At 44.2% G+C, this 13623-nt stretch overlaps 1 protein-coding gene across 7 annotated transcripts in view; it reads right to left on the bottom strand.

Moving 5' to 3' along the window:
- The window catches only part of LYST (lysosomal trafficking regulator), a 243766-nt gene that overhangs the window by 178523 nt on the left and 51620 nt on the right, over positions 1 to 13623 (bottom strand). For 2 of the 7 annotated variants that reach the window (XM_042961060.1, XM_042961059.1), the window contains exon 1: positions 2249 to 3219. The gene's annotated coding sequence lies outside the window, so the exon portion shown is untranslated. Of the gene's footprint in view, positions 1 to 2248; positions 3222 to 3531; positions 3681 to 6041; positions 6120 to 6615; positions 6694 to 13623 lie in introns of those variants that run through there. The other 5 variants (XM_042961055.1, XM_042961058.1, XM_042961056.1 and 2 more) reach the window with 5 other exon arrangements.

Raw genomic sequence — 13623 nt, 5'->3', positions numbered from 1 at the left:
CCGGTGAGAAACAATAGCAAAAGAAAGCAGTATCAAAGAACATATGGTGTTCCCATGGACTGTTTATAATTAGTTATTAATATGACGTCTTTTTATGTACTTTCAGAATATATTTAGGCTGAAAATCCATTTAAAAACATTAGTTTATAGCTTGGGTTCTTTTTTCGGAGGAGGGGGTACCAAATTACTTTATTCGAAGGAATGATACAAATAAAAGAAGTAGACGGCTTGGTACAACTTAGAGAAAAGGGAAAGGTAACCCGAACAGTCATGTACTTGTAGCCTGGTTCTTAAGGGAAGGCATAGACCTTAAACTCTAGAATCCTGATATATTTTTGATACAAGTTTTACAGGCCAAATTCTATGGCCCCAAATACTGCATAATTTGATGAAAAGATCTCCGTTTAACATGTGATGGCCCATTTATTTCAAGCCATCTTTAATGAAACAAAAGAATTAGGATAATCCCTGTATATTACTGACTTATTAATAAAGTATTAAAAATACAGGTCATTTCCATTGTAATTTCACAAATGGCCAAGTGAAGCCACGTTTGACAACAAGATTTCTGAGACTTAAAAAAATTCTTGAACTTAAGCCAGGCATCTAAACATAATTTGGGAAAAGCTTAGTCATTTGAGGTGTTCAAGTTAAACACAGCAACAAACTAAAAAGGTACTCTGAAATTCTGGATTATACGGCTTTCTCTACAAAATGAAACTAACAAACAGATGCTCTGAGTGCAAGCAAATAAAAGCAAAGCTACATTTCGTGAAAAGAATGAATAAGTTGGTCCAAAAGAGCTAAAAAGAAAAGGAGTCTGAAAAAGGTTGGAAGTTCATGGGTGAAATACTAAACCCCTGTTAAAGTCAAGATAATGTGAAAAGTGTCTTCAATACAAAGTTACCAGAATCTACTACCAATAATCTCTACTTGGATATCTCATTTTGTGGTCTTCTAACCAACTCCTAACCCACTGCCCATCTCATAAACCTCATCTCAGTACACGTCTACTGCATCTTTGCACTCGCTTAGGACAAAAACTGTAGTTGTCTTTAAGTCTCCTGTTGAGTCTATCCTCAATTCAGCCAGAAATCAACCTCTCCACCAATTCTACTCTGGTCCAAATGATAATCATCCATGGCCTGAATTATGGCAGGAGTCCCTGAGCTGATATCTCTGCTTCTACCCTCTCCTTCATCCAAAGTCTATTCTTCATCCAGCCACCAGAGTGACCCTTGTAAAGGTCTCATTATATCTCTTCTTTATTCAGAGGGATGAGTCCTTTTCTCACTCAGAGTGTAAGACCAAGCCCGTGCAAAGGCCTCCAAGACCTCACCCAATCTGATTGCCCATTCCCACTCACCTGATTTCATCTGTACTACTCTTACTTTGCTCACTCCACCACAGCCAAATCTGACTTTGAGCTGTCCACAAACATGCCCAGTACACGCCTGCCTCAAAGCTTTTGCAAGTGCCTTTCCGTCTACTTGAACACGCTTCCCCTAGAGAGGGGTACGGATTACCGTCTCCTTTCTGGTCTTGGGCTCAGACGCCGCGTTCTCTAGGAAGTCTTCCCTGACTACCCCTAGTTAAAACCCTTTTCCAGTTCCTGATCTCTCCCTCTTCCCTGCTTTTTCTCTCTAGTCCTTGACACCGAATGACATAGCACATATTTTATTATCTGAGATCCCCCACTAGAATGTAAGCTCCATGAAGGAGGGGATATTTATGTGTTCAGACAACTCTGACACACAGTACATGCTCAATAAATATATACTAAATTTATGGATCATTTTATGGCTTACACACTGCTTTCACGTAAACTAAATTATATAGTAACTCATTTTCTCCTAATTCTTGTCTCCAAATTCTCCAATCTTTAGGCAGTAACAATATGAAGGACAGCAAAGAGTTATTAAAAAAAAAAAAAAAGTTGCTGACTACTTGTAAAGCTCTTTAAAACAGATACCCTGTATTAATAACTACATCTATAAAACGAAAGCTCATTGTCAACATCTTTATTAGCATAAGGTTTCTGGGTGTGGAAGTTTAAAGTAACAGCAGATCAGCCAAGAATCATCAGGAAGGAAAGCCCAATTCAGTTTGTCCTATCAATTTGTTAAACAAACCCTAGGAAGAATGCGGGTTGAATTCAATGTTCAAGGAAACGTTGGTCCCTATTAACACCCACGTACTCAACACAAGATGCAACTCCCTTAAAATTTTCTATCTGCTTAAAACAAACCTCATCAACTGCCAAGTGCTGTCACTGGGTGTGTATGGTCCGTTGAGCATCTAGGGAATGTTTTGTTTTGTTTCGTTTCGCACGATAAGAATTAAGGCTAGAGGGACGGTTCTTAAAGCCTCTGGCCTTATCTCCGCCACTACTAAACAACTCGTTGACCTCCACGCTGTGGTGCCGGTGTCTTCCTGGGTTATTTCCCGAACAGTTTAATCCTGCCAGAGACCAAGAGGCATCTCAGCCAAGGCTCCAATGATGCCGGAGACAGACAGCAGATGTCTCAGAGGATCCTCTGGAGAGTCTCTCGCCCCGGCAAAGGGTGTCACAGGCATAAGAAAAGCAGCAGACCAAGGCACACGGGGGAGATGACAGATGGGTGAGGACCGCGGGACAGGAGCTCAAGGAGCGACTGGAAGGGTGGTGGCGCGGAAACTGTCAACTCCCGTCCCCGACCTGCCAGTCTGGGCCCGGTCGGGGTGGAGGCAGTGCCACCGCACAGGACAATAAATACAATCAAGCTAGCAGCAAATCGCCGCCAGCCTACTCGACCTCCGCCCCTCCGTGAGCCGGGAAATAAAGTTGGTGGCGGGTGGCCGCTTGCAAGGGTCCAGGGGGGCCGGGAGGAGCTCCCGCCCGCCGCTCAGCTGCTGTCAGAGGCTGCCCGGGCGCGGGCGGGGGAGACATCTCGGAGACCCGGAGCCAGAGAGGACGCCTGAGGACGGGCTTGGGGCCGGGTCCCCCGCGCCCTCAGCCGGGTGGCGGCGACCCCCAGACCCCCGCGACCGCCGCCACCCCAAACCGCCTTCCCTCCAGGCCACGGATGGTGTCCGGGACCCCAAGCCCTCTGCCGGCGTCGTCGGCGCGCAGCGGCCGCCTTTACCTGCTCTCTGGCTGCAGCCGCCGCCGCGGCGCCCTTCCACTCACCGGGAGAATCCCGAGTCGTCGTCGCTGTCGCTGCCGCTGCCGCCGCCGCCGCTGCCACTGCCGCCGCCGCGAACTCTCCACCCCCGCCCCCTCAGGTAACCCAGGAAACCGGGAACACCACCCCCTCCCTTCCCCCGTCCGGACCCAGACCCGCTCTCCTGCGCTTGCGCGCTTGCCCCTCCTGGCGCGCCCCGAGCCCCGCCCCTCGCTCGTAGGGCACCGTCGGCGTCGCAGGAATGACGCGTGGAGCCACCGAGCCAATAGGGAAGGGAGGAGGGCGGGCCGAGCCTCAGGGCGGGAGGGACGGAGGGGTGGGGCTTGGGGTTTCTCCCAGTGCCGGGGAGGTTTGCCTCTGTTCTCACCCTGCTGGTGCGTCGCGAGGCTGGCTTTGTCAGACCCAGGGGAGAGCGACCATCGTTTGAAAAGCGTCTAGCACTTGCGCAGCGTCCGCTTCCTCCATTTAACAGAGACACTCGTTCTGTCCTCCTTGTGTGGGTTCAGAGGATGGGGGCTGCAAGAAGAAATATGGGAAGGGGTTGAGAGAGGGAGGAAAGGTTACCCGAGAAGAAGCCTAGCCTTCCTTTGGGGCCTGGAAAAAGCCATTTTGCAAAGGTAACGGTACGCTTCTTTCAAAAAACGAAGCCACTGTTGAAGTAATTCAGCACAAATGTGTATTTTTCAATTTAGCTCTCTTCAAACACATTTGTGTAGTGTGTGCGTACTGTCTACATTCTATACCTTAAAATAGCAGTGCCTCCAGCAGGTGGGAGCTGTAGGGTTAACACAGCATGTTTTGGCTGTATCACTGAGTGCCTGGGCCAGCACATGGCTGGTAGGCTGCTGCCGCCAGCAGTTCGGCGTTTTAGAGGACATCCCTGCTCACCACCCAGTCACCGTGACAGCCTTTGTGCGGAATGTTAGAGGTACTGGGGAAGATGGTGAACCGGATTCAAGTCTTACCTAATAATACAAATTACAAGCAAATAGTCTACAAATTGGCAGTGATTGCTTTAGAATCAACAACTCCTGTGATTTCTGCACAGGAATCAAGAACTGGAAATATTCAGGATGTTATATCTTAGGGAAGTAAATAGTTGATCAGTGATGTGGTTGGAAGTAGCTCTTGGGGAAAATTCTGCACTTTAAAAGATCTCCCCACTGAAGTTCAACCTTTAACAGTTCGTACCTTTGGGCAGAGGTTGCCCACTTCCTCTGGCAATCTTTTAGACTGCAAATACTCCAAGGATGGACAACATACGAAGTCACTAACAAATTAGTGAAAGATATGTCTTAGCGAAATCACCACTCATTTAACAAATAATGAGCACCTACTATGTGCTAGGTACCGTGCTAAGTGCTGGAGATACTTTGGTGAGTTTCCCTGAACTAAAAGAGGAAGAGGAAGCCAAACTTGACCTGTTTCACAGTTTTACCTAACAGTGAACCCACTCTTATTTTCACATCTACTTTTACCCGCTAATCTTAAAAACACCTCTTTTTTTTTTTAATGGACAAAGAAGTCATGGAAATAATAAGTAACAATCCAGTTTCTGTTTCTCTTGAATGTAAGATAATAGGCAATCATGATTTTATTAAAGCCAAACAGAATGAAACACTTTGTGTTACAATGGTACCCAGTTGGCCCTCAAAGTATTATTTATTTGTAAAAGGCACAAGGTAATGTCATTTGTGTCTACTCTTTTCTCCGTGTATCTGCGTACTAACTTTGTTCAAAAGTATCTAAGAACCTAAGGATGCCTGGATGGCTCAGTGGGTTAAGCATCTGACTCGTGGTTTCAGTTCTGGTCATGATATTATGGTTTTGTGAGTTCAAGTCCCAGGTTATTGGGATTCTCTGTCTCCTCTCTCTCTGACTCTGATCCTCCCCTATTCACGCTGTCTCTGTCTCTCTCAAAAATAAATAAACTTAAAAAAATTAAAAATAAAAAGTATCTTAGAATCTAGATATTAAGCATACATAATTAGATAAACTTAGTTCAAAAGATTTCAAGTGAACACAAAAAATGTGTAATCAAGTACATTCATAGAAGAAAGATAAAAGAAAAATTAATAAATATATAGAAGGAAGCCTTACGTACGTACGTGTATCACATGTTGAAAAACTTTGTAAGTGGGAAGTCTAGATAATTTGGCTCTAAAATTAGATTGTAAAATCAAGGTTTTAAAAGATGCAGTTAACGTACAGTTGACCCTTGAACAACGCAGGGGTTGGGGGTGTTGACCCCTGCGTAGACGAAAATCCACATACAACTTTTGGCTTCCCCAAAACTTAACTATTAATAGCTTACTGTTGACCGAAAGCCTTACTGAAAACATAAACAGTTAATGAACACATATTTGGTAAATTTATTACATACTGTATTCTTTTTAAAACATGTTTATTTTGACAGAGAGAGAGAGCGTGCATGTGTGCACACGTGCACAAGCAGGGGAGCGGCAGAAAGTGAGGGAGATAGAGAATCTGAGCAGGCTCCACGCTGTCAGTGCAGAGCCTGATGCGGGACTTGATCCCACGAACCTTGAGATCATGACCTGAGCCGAAATCAAGAGCTGAACACTTAACTGACAGCTTCATGGATATCTATAAATCAGACCATGTCACACCTGTGCTAAAAACCCTGCAGTGGCTCCCCATTTCACCCGTGCGAACCCCAAATCCCTTACAGTGGCCCACAGAGCTCTACACCACCCAGATCCCCACATTCTCTTCTCTTCCTGCTCTTCCGTCCCTGAAGACCTACTGTTTATGGAACCTTCCAGACACATTCCTGCCTTAAGGTCTGTGCACTGGCTGTTCCCTCAAACTGAAATGCTTTTTTTTCCCCGACAGCCACAGATATAACTCTCTTACCTCCTATATCTTTGCTCAGATTTCACCTTCTCAGTGAAGTCTATCTCAACATTGTCCTGAAACCTTGACAAGAGGAGTCTCTGTCCTGGGTCCCTCACTTGAGTGTTTGAAATTGTTCGGGCCCACCCCCGCCCCTCCCCAATGCATACGTTAAAGTCATAAGCCACAATGTGACTCTGTTCGGATGTTTAGAGGAAGAGCCTTTAAAGAGGTAGTTAAGGTTAAATAAGGTCACAAGGGTGGGGCCCTCATCCAATAGGACTGGTATCCTTATAATAAGGGGAAGAGACGCCAGAGCTTTGTGTGCACGCGCATGCGCACACACACACACACACACACACACACACACACACACACAGGAAAGGCCATGTGAGGATATGATAAGAAGGCAGCTATCTGCAAACCAGGGGAAGAGATCAACCCTGCTGGTACTTTGATCCTGGACTTCCAGCCTCCAGAATGTGAGAGAATATTTCTGTTGTTTAAGCCACCAGGTCTGTAATATTTTGTTACGGCAGCCCTAGCAGAATACTACACCCCCCAAAATAATTTCAATAAGAGCTACATGACTTACACATCTATTACGCTTATCTTTATTGTCTCCCGTATATAGACTTCATGAAGGCAGCACCCTTTGTTCTGTTTATGATGTACCTGGAGTCCCAGAACACTACCTGGAACACAGTAAGCATTCAGCAAATATTATTGAATGAACAATGTAATGAAGACAAGGTTGTTCACATTCAAATAAATGTCCAAATAGCTCATTATAATTTTGGCGGAAGTTTGAAACTTTAATGCCCACTGCACTGTACTGGAGCAGAACTAGATTTCTGAAGAAGCGGTAAAGCAATTGCAGGGCTTTCATTTCTGTAAGAGTAACATGGTCAAAATTATGCAGATTTCCACATTTGACTACAGATGGAACAATGGCTATATTAAAAAATTATATATAAATTTAGTTTTGGAGTGCTTTATGTTATTAGGATGTATTTGAATCTTTAAAAAATGCTCTTTTTAGTAGGCACCCTAAAACATTATTGAAGAAGTCAATTTTTTTAAGATTTTATTTTTAAATAATCTCTACACCCAACGTGGGGCTCAAACTCTTGAACCCCGAGATCAAGAGTTGCACAGTCTACTGACCGAGCCAGCCAGGGCCCCAAAGAAGTCAATTCTTAACTTATGTCTCTATTAAGTTGTTTAACAATATTCACTCTTTCTTTTTGCAAAAATTATCAAATTAAGTTTTAATAACATTCTTAATGTAATTTTCTCTAAGTCACTGATAGCATTTTAAAACCCTCAAAGTAGGTGTGTTTTACTTTAAAAACTTATGTCATTACAAGATTTGTAAACATCAAAAATATCCTAAGAGGTGCTCTTTTCAGCCAGTTAAAAGTGTTAAAACAACCCAAATCTCTCTTCTCTGTTGTGGAAACTTCACGCTGAGTTTCTTAATGTCCCACTTTCATGCGTATGTATTTGTGGGCAGCAGTGTCATTAATTCTCATAAAAGCATTTTTTTTTTCTTTTTAAATTCTGAATTGTCTTTCTGCTTAAAACAGAAAACATTTGTATAGTAATAAATTCAAATGTTAGGACAAATATACAATATAGAAAATGAAAGTCTTCTGTGATCTCCTCCCAGAAATACTCACTAGTAAGTGATGTATTTGTGCACAGACACACACAGATACACACACACACACACACACACACACACACAGCCATAAAGTTGTCACCATCATTGAAAAATGGGGAATTTGAGTCCACTATTGAGCATAATTCTTATCCAAGTGATTTACTTGCCATTTCTTATTTTAATAGTTGATATTTGTCTGTCTTAATTCCCAATATGTACCTGTGCTCAACAAGTTTATGATGAACATTGAGTTGTAACCTGCATGAGCTGTCTCTTTTGGAAGAGTCAACCCAGTCTGTCCTACACAATAGGCTATTAAGAAACGTTAATAAGAAATGCGTGTTTGCTATCCATTCCTGTTTATAAAACCAAGGGATCGTAGCAAATTTAAAATCACAAGAACCCTCTAAATCTCACAGCATCTCATTTAGAAGATCAGAAAAACAGAGATAGTTCAAGTTATCCACAGGTTCACAGAGCAGAATATCACTTGACCAGTTCAAAGAAAGAGTTGGAAAGGGCTGGTCAGACTCAAGGTAAGGAACAGGTAAAGACATATATGTGTTTCACTACCTACTCAAAAAAAAAAAAAAAACCTCAAAAAAAGATTCTTAATATGTACACTTTCTCTGTAGTTTCATGTATACCACGATTTTGGACCACTTCAAAAAATGTCTCTTACTCTACCTAAAACCAGACAACAGAATCCACTAGTAATATCGTTAGAGTGATCCATTATTTCAGGCTTTCATTCAGTCACTGGGTATTTTCCATGTACTTGCAATGTTCAAGGTTTTGGGATACAAAGGTAGAGGAAGGCCTAGACTGTTGAGGACTCCAGGCAGGTAGACAAGCAATAACAGTAGAGGGTGATGAGGGTTAGGACAGTGTCATGCACTGGGATTTCTCGGGCACTGTGGAGGGACATCCAACCTCATGTCTGGGATCAGAAAAGCCTTTTGGATTTCAGGCAGGCTAATTTTTCCTATATACACCTTTAGTGCCCCCAGTCTAGGACCAAATTTTAAAAATGAGACTAGGGTAGCGAGTTTTTCATAAAGTTAAACTTCTTCAATTCTGAAGACTGTCTTCTATTCTGAAGCTATGGCCTTCCTCCTTTTTATAGAATTTAAATGTTTTTTGTGTGTTTTATTTTAGATTTGAAAGAGACAGAGAGAGACAGAGAGAGAGCACAAGCAGGGTAGGGGCCAAGAGAGACGGAGACAGAATGGAAAGCAGGCTCCAGCTCTGAGCTGTCAGCACAGAGCCCACCGTGAGGCTCCATCTCACGAGCAGTGAGATCACAACCTGAGCTGAAGTTGGACACTTAACCAACTGAACCACTCAGGCGCCCCTTTTAAAAAAATTTTTGCGTGTGTGTTTTATTTTATATCTGAGAGAGAGACAAAGACAGAGTAGAATTTAAATAGCCTTCCTTTAGGATATGGCAATATTAGCCACACATATGTTCAATGTCCTTTCTTGACAAATTGATTGGCAATAAAAAGTTGGCAAACTAGTCCCTGAAAGGGTTTGTTGTTTGTTCTTTTCATTGATGTGGTTGCCGTTGTTATTATTATTATTATTATTGTAGCAGTCTACAGAATCCATGTGTCCAGAAACCACTGACAGCTAGGCCAGGTGAGGCTAGGTGGGGTGCTCTAAGGCCATGTTCCTTCTCAGTCCAGCAGCATCAGCGTTACCTGTGAGAGATCCGGAATCTCAGGCCACAACCCCAGACTTACTGAGTCATACTTGGCATTTCAGCAAGATCCTCAGATGATCTATACACACGTTAAAGCTTAAGAAGCACCATTCTAGGAGAGGGAAAAGCATTATATAAAAACTGGTGGGAGAGATCACGGTGGCTGGAAGATGCTTTCCAAAGTAGAAAGAGTAAAGACCATATTTCACAGAGGGTGAGGGTGATGTTAGCAGGGCAGGCAGGAGGGTGGGTGATGATTAATATTTTCCCTCTGCACCAACTATAGCCAGATAGGTAACTGCTCCATATTTCATCCTGGTCATTTTATTTTATTTTTTTAAATTTACTTTTTAAAAATGTTTGTTTTTCAGAGACAGAGAGAAACAGAGCATGAATGGGGGAGTGGGGAGGGAGGGTGCAGAGAGAAAGAGAGAGACACGGAATCTGAAGCAGGTTCCAGGCTCTGAGCTGTCAGCACAGAGCCCAACGTGGGGCTCGAACCCACGAACTGTGAGACCTGAGCCGAAGTCAGGCACTTAACCGACTGAGTCACCCAGGCGCCCCTCATCCTGGTCATTTTAAACTAAGCCATGTTCCCTATTGCCTACAATGCTCAATCACTTCTTGCAGAACCTCAAAACATAGGTTAAACTCTTGTGGGGCAAATAAATATCTTGGGCCCAATGGGTGGCAGTTAGTGGGATGTTATCATCACGATAATAACAGGTCGTGTCGACTCTCCATGGTGGCTGGTGAAGGGTCTGCTTTAATGAGGACCAGACACCAAAGGAGAAAGGCTTACCCTACGCCAGGATGTTGCTACATCATGCGGATGGAAGGAGCCATGCCCCACCCGACTGCTTTGGTATCTAAGTGAGTCTTCGTCCTATGCTAACATAAGGCTGCACTGAATGTACAAGAGGCACTTGGTAATTATAAATTAAGATATAAATTAAAGTATATATTTTTTCTCTTTTATCTGCCGAAAAGGGAAGTGTAACGCAAGAGAGTGTGACAGACAAGCCAGACCAATCTCAGATAGTTTTCCTTAACTTCTCTACCTCCCCTTAACTATTGTTATTTTTGTTATCTGTTTGTGTTTTCAAATATACTTTGAATTTATTACGTTGTGACGACTGCATTCTATCTTTTTGTGTTCATTGTGAGCAGATAGAAGCTGCTGAATAAAATTTTTGAATAAATAAGGGAAAGATACAGAAGAATACAAGTAGCTGGGAAAATTTTCTGTGACCTATAGTCAAGTCACATGGTCAACAGTTGTGAGAAGTTATATGTCTTTTTTTTAAATTTTTTTAATATTTATTTTTGAGAGTGAGAAAGGCAGGGAGAGAGGGAGACATAGAATCCAAAGCAAGCTCCAGGCTCTGAGATGTCAGCACAGAACCTGATGAGGGGCTTAAACCCACAAACCGGGAGATCATGGCCTGAGCTGAAGTCAGACTCCTAAGGGACTGAGTCACCCAGGTGCCCCAGTTATGTGTCTTTTATACTTTAGGAGATTGAATTCAAATCCTGATTTTCGTGCCTGGAATCTCAGAGTATTCTATATCTGTGAGCATTCTGACGTGGACTCTTGTTTGCCAGCAGAGCTCTGTTTTACGCAAAGAGAAATCACATTTGTAAAAGTCACATGCTCATTTCCCCCGTTCATCATGTAAACCAACCTGAGAGGTGTAGCGCTGTCACATATTTGGAATCAGAACTGAATGTCAACGTAGTGTGGACTCACCTTAAGCCTAAGCTATGTTTACCTACGGGATTCAGGCAGTGGCAGATGTGGGGGGTCCCGGTGGGACCTCCAGGAATAGATTTGCTTGAGTGAGGGAAGGGTATTCCGGGTGAGTTGGCACACAAGCTCCTCTAATAACAAAACCTGGGTCGCAGAAGGGAAGGGATGATGGTAGGGATCAGACAGCATAGTGTCTGATATTCGAATTTGTTCCCCACCGGCATCCTCGACGTTTCTATAGTCCTGAAATTTCAAAGATGTTTTAAAGGCACCTGCGATTAAAACTGGAAGAGCCTGTTTGCGTAGAATCCCTGGTCCCGGGCAGCACTATTTTCGTATCCATGCAACCACATGGTCGCATCAGAGAAAACAGAGTGGCCCCGTGAATATTTGCGTCATGCGGTGGGGCCTGCCGGGGCCTGCAAACCGTTTGTCAGGTAAGACATATTAAAGCATCTTTGTGTGTCAGCGGGGGCATAGTGAGACCACTTCATCAAACGTTTGCCTGGAGTCTTGAAGGGAAGCAAAAACCCTTCTCCCTGACCAGCTTGGGCTGACGTCAGAGCCATGCGGGGACCGTAGGGCCCCGTGGGAACGTAGAATCCATTTCAGAAACCCTTAACTTGTGGTCAGGTCTTGTGTTTTTAACGCAACTATTCCAAGAGCAAAGTTCTGCGAAAGCGGTTTCACTCAGCAGTGTAGATGCAGCCCACGTGTGCCATATTATTGAAATGGAAACGTATGGGGGGGGGGGGGCGTCCGGGTGGCTCAGTCTATTGAGCGTCCGACTTCGGCTCCGGTCATGATCTCACGGTTGGTGGGTTCGAGGCCCACGTTGGGCTCTATGCTGACAGCTCAGAGCCTGGAGCCTTTTTCGGATTCTGTGTCTCCCTCTCTCCCTGCTCTCCCCTCCCCCCATTTGCGCTCTCTCTCTCTCAAAAATAAATAAGCATTTTTAAAAAGAAAAGAAAGTGTATGATCTGTTTGGAAGTACAACATCTGATACAGAAGAGGGGTCCAAAACACACAATAACATTGGGGGGAAAACTGCAGACATTATGTTGGAAAATCAAGCACTGAAATAGAAAATGCAGGCAAGGTATTTCTAGAGTCTAGGAATCTGAGGAAACCGTTTGTCAGGTAAGACATATTAAAGCATCTTTGTGAACTGCAAAAGACCTTAAATAAGCAAGTACTTAAAAATATCTGGGCCCATTGAATGACCCAATCTTCTGGATTTTTATCCATAATTTAAAAAATATCATCGCATCACTTCACATGTGTTGGCATGGTAGAATAGTTTAGTCGGAAAACCCCCAAGGCAACATCCCAGGAGCAGGAAAACTCAGCCTTCGGCTAGATGAGGATTCCTAGTCAGGAGAGGGTCTCACCAAAACGCATTGCCTCCCCGGGCGAGGGGTAAGTGACTTTATGGCAAGTGACTCTGCCCCAATGTGGCCACTGTGCAAGCTGCTACTTGACTCAGATTCTCCTGGATTCTGTGATTTCTGAAAGATTCCCCCCTTTCCATCTTACCCCCCCTCCCCCAACATCAGACACACTCTCTCAAAGAACCAGACACCAGGAACCAACAATAAAAATCGGGATCACAGCCCTGCTTCTGTTATTGCTGTTCATGCAGTACGGGTTTCTTCTCCAGACATTAAAAGCAGCAGCCAAGAATGCAAGGTCAACCAAATCAGAATAACAGATGACCAGGAAGTGTAGCATAAAGCAGCATCTTAGGGTCGCTCACCCCTTAGGATAACCTCTCCTGACTGGTTTCCTGCCCAGCTTATAGTACCATTTCTGGAACTCCGCTGCTGACTGATAATTGGGTCTAATGCAGAGCAAGGGTTTCCTGATGGGATACAGACCACACTGTCCTTACTGGCAGGTGTACCTCCGCTCATGGTTGGAAACGTGGTTTTGAGCCCTGCACCTGCCATCTATCATGCCCAGCTTAGCCAATCTAGTGGCCTGAGTTCTTCACACACGGATGCAGCCACCGGGTGAGCAGCTATCCCACCCACCTCGGCTGTCTCTCCACAAAGACAAAGAGAACATTCGCCACGGGGGAGAATGCCCTTGCGGGTATGTGGGGATTTCCTGAAATCTGATAAATTCCAGTCACATATAATAGAGCTGTCTTTGACAATAAGAAGAATCCTTGGCCCCCGGGGACTGGTTTCGCCAAGGGGGTGGGAAATGCTTGTGTGCCAGCGACCTTCACCTCAAGTGCCGTGGAAAGTCACCCTATGTGCGCGGCCTCTGGTTACTGGCTCCCTAACCAGGTGCCTGAGAATTAGTGCAAAAGACGCCATTTAAAGGGAACGAGAATGGGAACAAAACATTTGCCTCCGAATGGATAGTCTCTTGCTTTATTTTCTTTAGGTTTACTTATTATTTTTGAGAGGGAGAGAGAGCACGGGGGAGGGGCAAAGGAAGAGGGGGACAGAGGATCCAAAGTGGGCTCTACCCT

Source organism: Panthera tigris, chromosome D2, assembly GCF_018350195.1.
Source record: "Panthera tigris isolate Pti1 chromosome D2, P.tigris_Pti1_mat1.1, whole genome shotgun sequence".
NCBI classification, from domain to species: Eukaryota; Metazoa; Chordata; class Mammalia; order Carnivora; family Felidae; genus Panthera; species Panthera tigris.
This window is presented reverse-complemented; position numbering and strand designations above follow the sequence as displayed.